Source organism: Hevea brasiliensis, chromosome 14, assembly GCF_030052815.1.
Source record: "Hevea brasiliensis isolate MT/VB/25A 57/8 chromosome 14, ASM3005281v1, whole genome shotgun sequence".
Taxonomy (NCBI): domain Eukaryota; kingdom Viridiplantae; phylum Streptophyta; class Magnoliopsida; order Malpighiales; family Euphorbiaceae; genus Hevea; species Hevea brasiliensis.
Window position 1 is genome coordinate 13,291,587 of NC_079506.1, and position 13,236 is coordinate 13,304,822.

General features: G+C 30.4%; 1 pseudogene; it reads left to right on the top strand.

Annotated features, from left to right (window-relative positions):
- The first annotated feature begins 366 nt into the window (after positions 1 to 366).
- Positions 367 to 1,580, top strand: LOC131172783 (high affinity nitrate transporter 2.5-like; annotated as a pseudogene).
- Positions 1,581 to 13,236: the final 11,656 nt, after the last annotated feature.

The following is a 13,236-nucleotide window of genomic DNA, read 5'->3' on the forward strand; positions in this document are numbered from 1 at the left end:
CTGTTGGATGTAATTGATAACTGATAATTATTACTGTTATTTGATAATTAATGGCTGATAGCTGATTATAGTTTATTTATATTAAGTGTTTGATAAAATTATGTTTAACTATTGCTATTAATATGTAAAATGACTGATAATAGTATGTTTTATATAATTTATTTTATTATTAAAATAAATATAAAATTATAAATTTATTATATTATATTATTTATTTTATTATTAAATTAAATATATAATCATTAATTTAATATATTATATTATTTATTATATTATTGAAATAATATATCTCATTAATTTTATAACTGAAATAAGAAAATAATTAAATTCTTTAAAAATAATTAAAAAACTTTAAAAGTTTGCTTCATGTCCAACGCCTCATCACCTGTATCTTTTATCCTAGCACTCTTTTTCACAGGCTTCTCCTTGGCCACTTTTGTCTCCACTCAATTCTGGATGAGCTTCATGTTTTCAGCCCCAATAGTTGGCACCGCTAATGGTGTTGCAGGCGGATGGGGCAATCTTGGTGGTGGGGCGACGCAGCTGATCATGCCCCTTGTTTTTGGCGTAATCCGTGACATTGGAGCATTGAAATTTACAGCTTGGAGAATTGCATTTTTCATTCCTGCCCTGTTTCAAATGTTATCAGAGCATTTGCAGCATTGATCTTCGGCCAGGACTTGCCAGACGGGAACTTCGGTAGGCTACGAAATTCAGGGGATAAACCCAAAGATAAATTCTCAAGCGTCTTCTATCATGGGGTTACAAATTACAGAGGGTGGATCCTGACATTAGCTTGAGGATACTGTTTTGGGGAGGAGCAGACAATTGACAATATAATAGCTGAATATTTTTACGACAGATTTGATCTGGAACTCCACACAGCAGGAATTATTGCAGCAACTTTTGGACAAGCAAATATTGTTTATTGCAGCAACTTTTGCACTAGCAAATATTGTTTCTAGACCAGCTGGAGGATTGATTTCTGATGTCGTAGCAAAGAGGTTTGGAATGAGAGGTAGGCTATGGGCTTTGTGGATAGTGCAGACATTGGGAGGTGTACTGTGCATCATTCTTGGGCAAGTGGGATCCTTAAGTGCTCGAGGAGGTAATTAAGATTTCTACTTCCACCTGATTCCATTCCTTTACTATCTCGCAGAGGATCAATTCTAATATTTATGCATCCATACGTTTAATTCTTCAGGTCATTAGGGCTAATATCCGGTATGACAGGCGGTGGTGGAAATGTGGGTGCCGTTCTGACTCAACTAATTTTCTTCAAAGGATCCAAATACTACAAAGAAAAAGGGATAACACTCATGGGTATTATGATTATATGCTGCACTCTCGCAATATGTTTAATATACTTCCCACAATGGGGTGGAATGTTTTGTGGCACATCATCCGAAAATACTGCAACAGAAGAATACTATTACATGTCTGAATGGAATTCATAGGAGAAAGAGCAAGGATTACTTCAGGCAAGCTTAAAATTTGCTGATAACAGCAGAAGTGAAAGAGGCAGAAGAGCAGGCTCTGAAACCATGCCAGCAAATGAGACCCCATCTACAAATGTATAGTCTATATCTCCTAGGTTCTCAAATTATCTACCATGAGCTTAGCAAGTAAAGGTAATTTGCATTGTGATATCCAAGTTTCAGATTGCAGGCTGTCGTATGTAGCAATAAATGATCTCAAAGACCTCATGCATCAAATATATGAATTAGAAAATAAAGTTTAGCATCTTTGGTATTTATAAAGATCCAGAAAATCAAACTGAATATAAATAAAATATAAAACCTACCGAATAAGGAAAAAAAATTATATATAAAACTAAAGCAAATGCTTAACACAATTACCTCAGACACGTAAAAACTACTGAAAATCTAAATAATAAACTAATCTTCCAACGATATATAGCTAGCTAAGATCCTGAAATATAAATATATTCTTTAAAGGCATTCGGCAACAAATTAATACAAATTGACTAATGATGAGCTGAACAATATTGTACCAAAGCAGGAGGCACAAAGTAGGAGACAAGCATAGGAATTTCCTCGTTTCCACCAAAACAATCGTCAGCCCATTGTGTAAACATATTGCAACATCCTTCAGCCATTTGAAGGTTTTGAAAAACTGTACCTACTGCAGATCGAGCCCAACACAAACCCACATTAACTGAGGATGCAGCACAGGCTGGAGACAAAAAGAATTGGGGAGAAGGTGCTCCAGGGACCTGAGGGGTTGACGGTACACTTGGAACTTGAGGAGTTGATGGTGCCTTTGGAACTTGAGGAGTTGATGATGGGCAATGGCATACACATGTACATTGTGTCCCGATTACACCTCGCCCAATTTGAACCCGCCTTACCTCATAAGGGCAGCCGGAACAAGCAGCAGTACAGCCACAATATGCAACAGCCTCTTCACTTGCAGAATCTGAACTAAAGGGATTTGCTAACCCATCATTAATTAACCCTGCCAAGCAAGCAAGAATAAATACCAACCAAATTGAGCGCCTCATTTTTGCTAATGATAACTAATTTTTCTTTCTTATTTTAGCAAACAATCGCAAATTTGTCTTTTATTCTACGATGTATGTGTATTTATAATATAGCCATAATATAATTTAACATTATCTCATTAACTCCAAGTTGAATTTTAATATGATTATTTTTTATCCGATATCATGAATCTCTATTATAATTAAACTATGATACCTACCTTGCCGTCACGCAGGGAAAGAATATCTGCTTCAAGTTTATTATTAATTAATTATTTTAAGAAGGAAATTTACAATATCTGCTTCATTTATTAGTTTATAAATTGTTTTTGCAAATAACGTCCACATTAAATCACAGGTGTAATCCAATCCAATCCTAATATATTTGAAAAATTAATGTAGATAACTTCTAAGACTCTAAATTATCCATTAAAATTATCCATGAAAATTGACGCTGATCATATATAAGATTAATTCCTCAACTTTGCAACTTCTCTCGTCAGTTAATTGGTCAGTGATTCTAACTTCTAAGGCTCTAAATTATCCGTTAAAATTATCCATGAAAATTGATGCTAATATTCATCCCAATAAAATGTCATTAGAGCATATAAGAGACATGGGTTTAAATTCATATAGATCTTACTGGTTTGTCAATCGTGGTACCGATCCGTCACATTTTTGGTGCCTGCAGGATTTTATAAATATTTAATTTATTTAATAAGTAAATTATTATTTCACTTTTAAATTTTATTATTCTCAATTATTCATTAATTATTTTAAAAAATAAATTAAAAGATTCATAAAATTTAATTCTTTAATTTATATAAATTTAAAATTAAATCTCTCAATTTTATGTCAATTATAATTAAATCTCTCCCTACCTAAACTCTATTATTTGTGTATATCTTCCTTGCTTGGTGTTTATTAAAAAATTTTCAATATATATGAAAATAAAAGCACGGGGTTTAATTCAAGCAGGTCTGATATAATGATGAACATATACTATATGCTTTATGGATTAGTCAAGTGTTCGATCTATAGAGTTAATAAACTGAGGAAGGCCTCACTTAGCATTCAATTAATGAAACTAAAAAATAATATAAATTTTTATATAACACAATAAAGTACATGAGTTGAATTGGCAAACTAACTACAAGTAGAGGAGATTAAGTATAATTTTAGTCTTTTATCTTTTTCTCTATTACTGCAAAAATTATTTATGATTTGAGTAACAATTCTTCTTCAATGAACACCCAAAATTTTATGTATTGAAACAAAATTTTTGTATTTATAAAGTAATTGATTATGATCACTTTTTAGGCTTATTTGGGTATTACCATTTATCTATAAAAATAAGTTTCTTATAATATCTGCACATAAGAATTTTGTATTTTTTATATTATTTCTTTGACTGGTTTGACTCTTATTAAAGTTACATGATTAAAAAAATTATGAAATTATTATGTCTGACTTTTGGATGAGAGAAAGGATGGCAACGGATTAAATATTTTCAAGTATCTAATTTAATAAAATTTTATTAGGACGGTTTAAATAATATATAATTAAATTGGAGATAAATGTATGTTTATAAATAATATTCATGGATTAGAGGTGAATCCTTTTTATAAATAATTAATTGAATATAAAATATATATTTATAATAGTATTTATAAAATTTTTATATACATTATATTTTAAATAAATAAATTTTAAATATTTTATAAAATTATTTTTTTTATTGAATTCAGTCTTGTTAAGTTTAATTTATTTTATTTTATCACTTTTAAATCAAATCAAACTAAATCAACAGTGCTGTATCGAACACTGTAAAACTTAGCTAAATCTTTTATTTATTTCTTGTCACACAACCTTCAAATTTTATTTCGTTATTCTGTTTCTTAACTTCGACTTGTAAATTTGTGTATTAATAAATTTTTAAAATATATTACATTATAAGTTATAAATTCATCACATATCAGAGTGAAAGCTCCATCATCGACTAATGTCCCTCGTTGTTTCTTGAGCCATCATTAACTTAATTAAAAACTAAAAAAAAAACTCATCACTTATCTCTAAAGGAGTCAATTGCATCACCTGTCTTATATTGCACATCTTTTGAAAATTATATAAAATATTATATTTAGTTTCCTCCTATATTTCATAAATTTAATAAAAATTAAATTATAAAAAAAAGTTAGATGGTAATGTGAGAGATTTGCAATCACCTCCATGATTTGTTGCCAATGTTCATCCCAACGAAATGTGGATACAGCATATAAGAGAGATGAGTTCAAAATCACAAAGACCTTATTGGTTTGTCAATCATTTTTAAGACCCATCCATCATATTTTTGGTGCCTGCAAGATTTTCTAGATATTTAATTTATTTAATAAATAAATTATTATTTCATCTTTCTTGAAAAAAAAAATCATCTTTAAATTTTATTTTTTTTCAATTGTTTATTTTAAAAATAAATTACTTGATTATGATTACATTTTTTGACTTACATGGGTATTAATATTTATCTATAAAAATAAATTTCTTGCAAATGGATAAATGCAGTTCCGGAAAAAGGGATTCAGCAAATTTTTTTATTAAAAAATTATGAATAAATTATAATCAAGTCCCTAAGATTTAATAAAATTCATTGATTAATCTATAGTGCAAAATTTGTAATAATTTAAACCTTCAAATTTTATTTTCATTAACAAATTGGTCTTCACATTTTACTTTTATTAACATATTAGTTTTCATGATAAGCGAATTTTGAGGACTAATCTATTAATAGCAGCAAAATGTAAGGATTAATTTGCTAATAGAAATAAAATTTGAGGATCAAGTCGTTATCAAATTTATATTAAAGATTAATTTGTGAGTTTTGTTAAATTTTAAAATTTTTTTTATAATTTGCCCAAAAATATTTATGTAAGTACATACATTGCTAATGATATTATTTATATGGATTTCTTTAATTGGTTTCATCTTATTTAAGTTAGATGATAAAAAGTAATCATTTTTGAATGATAGTAAGAATCATTTACCGTGGATTTTACATTTCTAAATTTCTAGTTTACCTGTTCTTTTTAATATTCAGTTACTTTTTAATATATTGAGTGTACTCTATATTTTACTTAAAAATTTTATTTATTAATAAAAAAAAACTAAATAGTGTGGTGTCATCGGTAAACAAAAGTAAAATTTATGAATGATATAAAGAACATGTTTGGTTGAACTCTATTATAGAATTTATTTCATTTGCAAATGAATTCCATGATAGAATTCATTTACAGATGAATTTCTTTATTTGGTATATTTTATATTAAATATGAAATTCATTTCAAATGAAATGAATTTTGTATTTGGAATAAATAAAATAAATAAAATGATATGTAATAGGAGGATAATTTTGTTTCTTGAAATATATATGATTTTAAGTTAAAAATTCATTTGTAAATTCTATTAATTTTGATAGTATTTGGTTTATTTATAATAAATTACATGAAATTAATTATTAATAATACTAAATGAATTTTTATCTAAACCAAATATTAAAATTTTAGATTTACAAATAAATTCTACAAAATTTTGTAGGATTCATTTATGCCACACATTATCAAAGTTTAAATTGAATTTTATATTTATTCTCATATTCAATTTAGGTGAATATGAATCCTATGGTTAAATTAATATAAATAATTTTCTTAATTTTTAAATAATATAATACATTTTTAAATTTTAAATAATTTTAATTTTTTTTAAATACACCAATTATTATCAACGTTGAAAATAAACAACTCATAATATATATATATATATATATAACTCAGAAAAATCAAGAGGTAAATACTCCAATTGCTTGCTAATAATTGACTTCATTGGCAATGAAATTCATCATATCCATTAGATTATTGGCGCAAAAACATATAGATGTACAAAAATCCTCCAAAATATATAGATATATAATCGTTAGAAAATTTTCCGGAGACAACAATTTAGCAGCACTAAATTCAATTGTTAGATTTGGGATTAATAGACTAACACTATAGGAATACTGTGAAAAGGTTTTCAACTTTCACCCATTGCAATTCTATGAAACAAGAGAAATTTTGTTTTAAGGTAGAAAAATGGCATAGAATTCAAAATGAAGGAATTCTTATTTATAGCTTTTGCACATATGTTTGAAGACGATTGGTAGTTAAAATTGTAAATATTTTGAGTTATTTTTGGAGGAGAATGAGAAAAAAGTGAGATTCCTTTTGAATGTCTTGGGTTTATGAATAATATAGTTTTAATGTTGTAATTATAAATTATTTGAAGACAGTGAAGGTAGATGTAGCTTTATGTTAAAAGAATAAGCCACATAATGTTTACCTTCTTTCTTTATTTTTTTGTGATTCTGCGCTTCCACAAAACACATTATTATATTCCTACAATACAACATAAGAAAATTAAGTTAATAAAAATTAGATTATCGAAAGAAATAAACTAGTATATTTGTAACGCCCTCACCGTAGGTAGTCTGTACATTTTACTGTTTCGAAGACTAATGTCTGTTCGGACAGTCAAGATGCCTGGAACTATACTTAAACTATAGTGAGGAGACATAAATTAATGAAATAAATGTTAAGAAAATATAGGAAAAATGTAGAGAAAAAAAATAAATTAAATTTTAGAGAATTTATAAATTGGTACAAAAATAATAAAAAGAACCCAATATGCACTACTAAGGGCATTTTGGTCATTTCACCCCCAAAGGTGAATTTTGACCTAAATGTCAAAATAAAAAAAAATTTAGAGAATAAAGTAATTAACATTAATTAAAATTTATGAAATAGATTAGGAAAATGAGAAGAGAAAAGAAAAGAAAAGAAAAGAAAAGAAAAAGCTTAAGGAAATTCAAAAAAAATTATAAATAGGCACTAAAGAACAAACTCCCACCCACTTCCATCTTCTTCCTCCAATTCTTCTCTCTCTCTTTCCCTCATTTCCTCCATTGTTGTCAAGCTTCCAAGCTTGATTTCCCAAGCTTCTACACATCAAAACCCATAGCCCACTTCACAAAAAATACTCCCCACACCCTAAAGAAGCTATAGACACCCATTAGAAGCAAGAAATTTGAAGTTAGGGAAGCTCAAGTACAGTAAGTGCACTAATCCCTCTTCTTCTCTTTATTAAACATGAAAAGCATGTTTAGCCAAGCATAAATATCATTAAAATAAAAAGAAAATCTTCAGGAAAGAACCCTTGAATTTTTGGCAGCCATGGAACTTGAAGTTTATTGCTTTTAAGTGATAAAAAATGGTTCCATGAGAATGTGTGATGAGTTGAAATGTTTGGGTGTTTGATTATGTAGTGTTTGTGAAAATTTAAAACTTTGAAAACTAGGGCTTGTGTAAATGCTTGAGAACTTGGTGTAAATGTTGAAATTGACCTATTGAGTTGAAATTGTTGCTTATAGAAGTGTATTGCATGCAAATTGAAGTAAGGAAGTTGAAGGAATTGAGATATTGGGAGTGTTAAATTTTCTGTAGGTTTGGACTCAATGAGTCCAGTGGGTTTATTGACCCATAACTGAAAATGTGTGACTCCAATTGGTATGAGGCCAATTGGAGATGAAAATAGACTCAAAATAGCCCATTTTTCATGTAGACACCATGCCCAAATTTTGCCAAAATCATGACCAATTCTTTGCCCAAACCTGGATGACCAAACATTGAAACCCAGAAAATGACCAAATAAACAGTACGTGTTCATTTGGTCATAACTCTCTTTATACTGGTCCAAATGACCTAAAATTTACATCAATGGAAAGCTTAGACATAGGGCTACACTTTTCTGAAGACCACTTGACCCAGTTTTGTTTTTAACCAAATCAAAATGTTAACACAAATTAAGTCACTAAAATTGCCAACCTAGAAAATGACCAAATGAACAATACGTGTTCATTTGGTCATAACTCTCTCTATACTGGTCCAAATGACTTAAAATTTATATCAATGGAAAGCTTAGACATAGGGCTACACTTTTCATGAAGACCACTTGACCTAGGTTTGCTTTTAACCAAATCAAATTGTTAGCATAAGTTGAGTCACTAAAACTGCCAATCCAGAAATTGTCCAAAATACTATTCCTTTGGTATGCTTGACCAGTTTTGGCAAAAATTCCATAACTTGGTCTCCAAAGCTGTAAATTGAGTGAAACTAGTGCCAAAAGTTTTATAAGACATAGCACAACAATTTTTATGTTTTGACCAAGCTCTAGAAATCATTGCATCCTAGGGAAAATATTAGCCAAAGTTAGGAATTGAAATATGGAAAATGTTAAGTGGAACCCAGAATGCCATTTGATACCCGTGTGTCATTTGGCCATAACTCGCACTAGGAAATTCCATTTGAGATGTGCCAATATGATCTGGAAACATGATACTTAGGGCTACAACATTGATTTAGACACCTTTGCCAAATACTAAGGGTAAAGACCCTAAAAAGAGGATCAAACATACTGCCCTGAAGTTTGGTTATTGCCTTTATAGGATTGAGAGTCCAGGTTAATATATTGACTATAACTTACTATACCAAGCTTGAAAAATTTTGAAATTGTACCTAGGAGTCCCTAAGACATAGAGGAACATATCTTGTGAAGGAACCTAAGTCTAAAAATAACCATAAAATGATCAAATGACTGGTCAAAGTTATTGACTAGGAATTGTAAATTCTGGACAGCTTTGAGGCAAAGGGACCAGTTATGGTATTTTGACCATAACTTGAGTTCTATAACCCCAAATTCAGTGATTCAAAAGCTGAAATTCAAGTTTAAACATATAGGAGCAATTGTTATGAAGGAAGTGTGACTAAATAGACATCCTAACCTAGTCAAATTCCTAGATAAAGATAACACATCAACATGAACCTAAAGAAAGATTCATGGAAAAAATGCTATATATGATATTAAAATACTCATAAGGATATATTAAAAATGATATGAATATGTAAATTGGAACTAATGTCTTATTAATATGAAATTAATGGTACCAATAAACAGTATCAGAAAATAGTAATAGTGAATAGTGCTAAAATAATTAAAAATGTTTAATTGCCTATAGTATACCTAGACTTATTTATTTAGTTTGGATAAATTGGTATACCAATTAGGGACTACAGATAGCAGTACTGCCTACCAAGAAAATCATGAACTGACAAAATATGTCTTGTATGATTGTTCTACAGGCTATATGCCTACTTACTGGCCATTGTGTCTACTTTATTTCTGGCTTTACAAGCCTGATAGCGGGTCTCGTGCCCGACAGCTGGCCTCGTGCTTGATAGACGTATACTGGATAGACATATGGCTGTCTAACCAGTATACACCCGTGCATCCAGCTTTTATAATTTCTTATAGGTTTCTTGGGCACTGATAAAAATTAATTAAGACTTAAAATACAATAAGTAATCATAAAAGATCCCGATAATGTTAATTGCTTCCAAAGAGCAATAAAAAATGTAAAAGACCCAGAAATTATGATTTGCAGATATTATTTCAATTGTTAAATTATTGTTATTATAAATTATGCACCACTAAGCGTTATGCTTAGCGTTTTGGTTTTCCATCGTGTAGGTACTGGAGATCAGTCCCATTAGCCGCGTGTAGCCTGAAGCACCGGTAGTGCATCGACAAAGCTCGACGGATCGCCCTGTCGAGTCACCTCACTGGTCTTTTGTATTTTGATAGGGCCCATGTATAGACTAGTATTTTGGTTCATTATGTCTAGTCATGATATATTTCATTTTGGACTTGTAATTAAACTTTGAGATTGAAATGAAAACTTGTAATTTATTATCTATGAATTTCTATTTGAATGCAATAGATGATACTTCATTTTTAGATCTCATAAATAATTGTAAATGATATGATACACGAGAATATGATATGGAAATGTATAAAATGAATATGGACATGTTAACAGGTGATTAGTGGAACCCGCCAGATGCTAATAAAATAGGGGCTCCACAAAAATAAGATATAAAAAAAAAATTTTCATACGTAGAATACATGTTTTAAATGACATCAAAATTTTACAATAGATATGATAAAACAAGATAGGATGCTCCGGCACCGAATGTGGCACTTCTTGCTCAGCTATACAGTAGACGGGTAAGGGGCATTTTCAAATGAGATATGTAAAAGAAATTTTAGACTGATTTCAAATGAGCAATTGCAATCCTATTACCACACCATCAGAAGTTGGGTTGAAGCTTAACAAGAATCCTGAAGGCAAGAAGATTAATGGCACTCTCTACAAACAAATTGTGATGCCCCTTACTCGTCTATTGTATAGCCAAGCAAGAAGTGCCACATTCGGTGCCGGAGCACCCTATCTTGTCTTGTCATGTCTATTGTAAATTTTAATGTCATTTAAATCAGGTAATTTATGTGTAGAAATTTTTTTTTTTAATATATATATCTTATTTCTGTGGAGACCCGGACAGATCCTCCTCTGTTTTATTAGCATCTGGTGGGTTCCACTATCACGTGTTAACATATTCATAGTCATCTCACATATTTCCATATCATATTTTCTTTTATCATATCATTCACAACTATTTATGAGATCTCAAAATGAAGTGTCATCTGTTGCATTCATATGGAAATTTATAGATAATAAATTATAAGTTTTCATTTCAAGTCCAAAATAAAATACATCATAAACTAGTAATTACATCATGACTAGACATAATGAACCAAAATACTAGTCTACACATGGGCCCTACCAAAATACAAAAGACTGATGAGGTGACTCTGATCGGTGGCAGATCTGGTCGAAACTCTGTCCGAATACTACTGTGGCGGCCGATCTTCGCACTACGCGATGGAAAACCAACGCGCTAAGCATAACGCTTAGTGGTGCATAATTTATAATAATAATAATTAAACAATTGAAATAATATTTACAAATCATAAATTTTGGGTCTTTTACATTTTTTTATTACACGTTGGATTCAATTAAAATTATTGGGGTCTTTCCTGTTTACTTATTGTATATTCAGTATTAATTAATTATTATCAATGCCCAAGAAACCTATAACAAATTATAAAAGCTGGATACAAGGGAGTATACGGGTTAGACAGCCATATGTCTACCCTGTATACATCTGTCAGGCACGAGGCCAGCTGTCGGGCACGAGACCCGCTGTCAGGCTTGTAAAGCCAGAAATAAAGTAGGCACAATGGCCAGTAAGTAGGCATATAGCCTGTAGAACAATCATATCAGACATATATTGTCAGTTCATGATTTGCTCTATAAGCAGTACTGCTATCTGTGATCCCTAATTGGTATACCAATTTATCCAAACTAAATAAATAAGTCTAGGTATACTATGGGCAATTAAACATTTTTAATTATTTTAGTACTATTCACTGTTACTATTTTCTAGTACTGTTCATTGGTACCATTAATTTCATATTAATGGGACATTAGTCCCAATTTACATATTCATATCATTTTTAATATTTAATTATCCTTATGAGTATTTTAATTATCATATATAGCATTTTTGCCATGAACCTTTCTTTAGGTTCATGTTGATATTTTATCTTTATCTAAGAATTTGACTAGGTTAGGATGTCTATTTAGTCACACTTCCTTCATAACAATTGCTCCTCTATGTTTAAACTTGAATTTCAGTTTTTGAATCACTGAATTTGGGGTTATAGAACTCAACTTACGGTCAAAATACCATAACTAGTCCCTTTGCCTCTAAGCTGTCCAGAATTTATAATTTCTAGTCAATAAACTTTGACCAGTCATTTGATCATTTTATTGTCATTTTTAGACTTAGGTTCCTCCACAAGATATGTTCCTATATGTCTTAGGGACTCCCAGGTACAATTTCATAATTTTTCAAGCTTGGTATAGTGAGTTATGGTCAATGTATTAACCTGGACTCTCAGTCCTATAAGGGCAAAAATCAACTCCAGGGCAGTATGTTTGACCCTCTTTTTAGGGTCTTTACACTTAGAATTTGGCAAAGGTGTCTAAATCAATATTGTATCCCTAAGTATCATGTTTCTAGATCATATTGGCAAATCTCAAATGGAATTTCCTAGTGGGAGTTATGGCCAAATGAACACACAGGTATCAAATGGCATTCTGGGTTCAACTTAACATTTTCTAGATTTCAATTCCTAACTTTGGCTAATATTTTCCCTAGGATGCAATGGTTTCTAGAGCTTGGTCAAAACATAAAAATTGTTGTGCTATGTCTTATAAAACTTTTGGCACTAGTTTCACTCAATTTGCAGCTTTGGAGACCAAGTTATGGCATTTTTGCCAAAACTGGTCAAGCATACCAAAGGAACAGTATTTTGGACAATTTCTAGGTTGGCAGTTTCAGTGACCCAACTTGTGCTAACCATTTGAATTGGTTAAAGGCAAAACTGGGTTAAGTGGTCTTCATGAAAAATGTAGCCCTATGTCTAAACTTTCCATGGTTAAAATTTTAGGTCAATTGGACCAGTATAGAGAGAGTTATGACCAAATGAACATGTACTGTTCATTTGGTCATTTTCTGGGTTGGCAGTTTCAGTGACCCAACTTGTGCTAACAATTTGAATTTGTTAAAGGCAAAACTGGGTTAAGTGGTCTTCATGAAAAATGTAGCCCTATGTCTAAACTTTCCATGGTTAAAATTTTAGGTCAATTGGACCAGTATAGAGAGAGTTATGACCAAATGAAC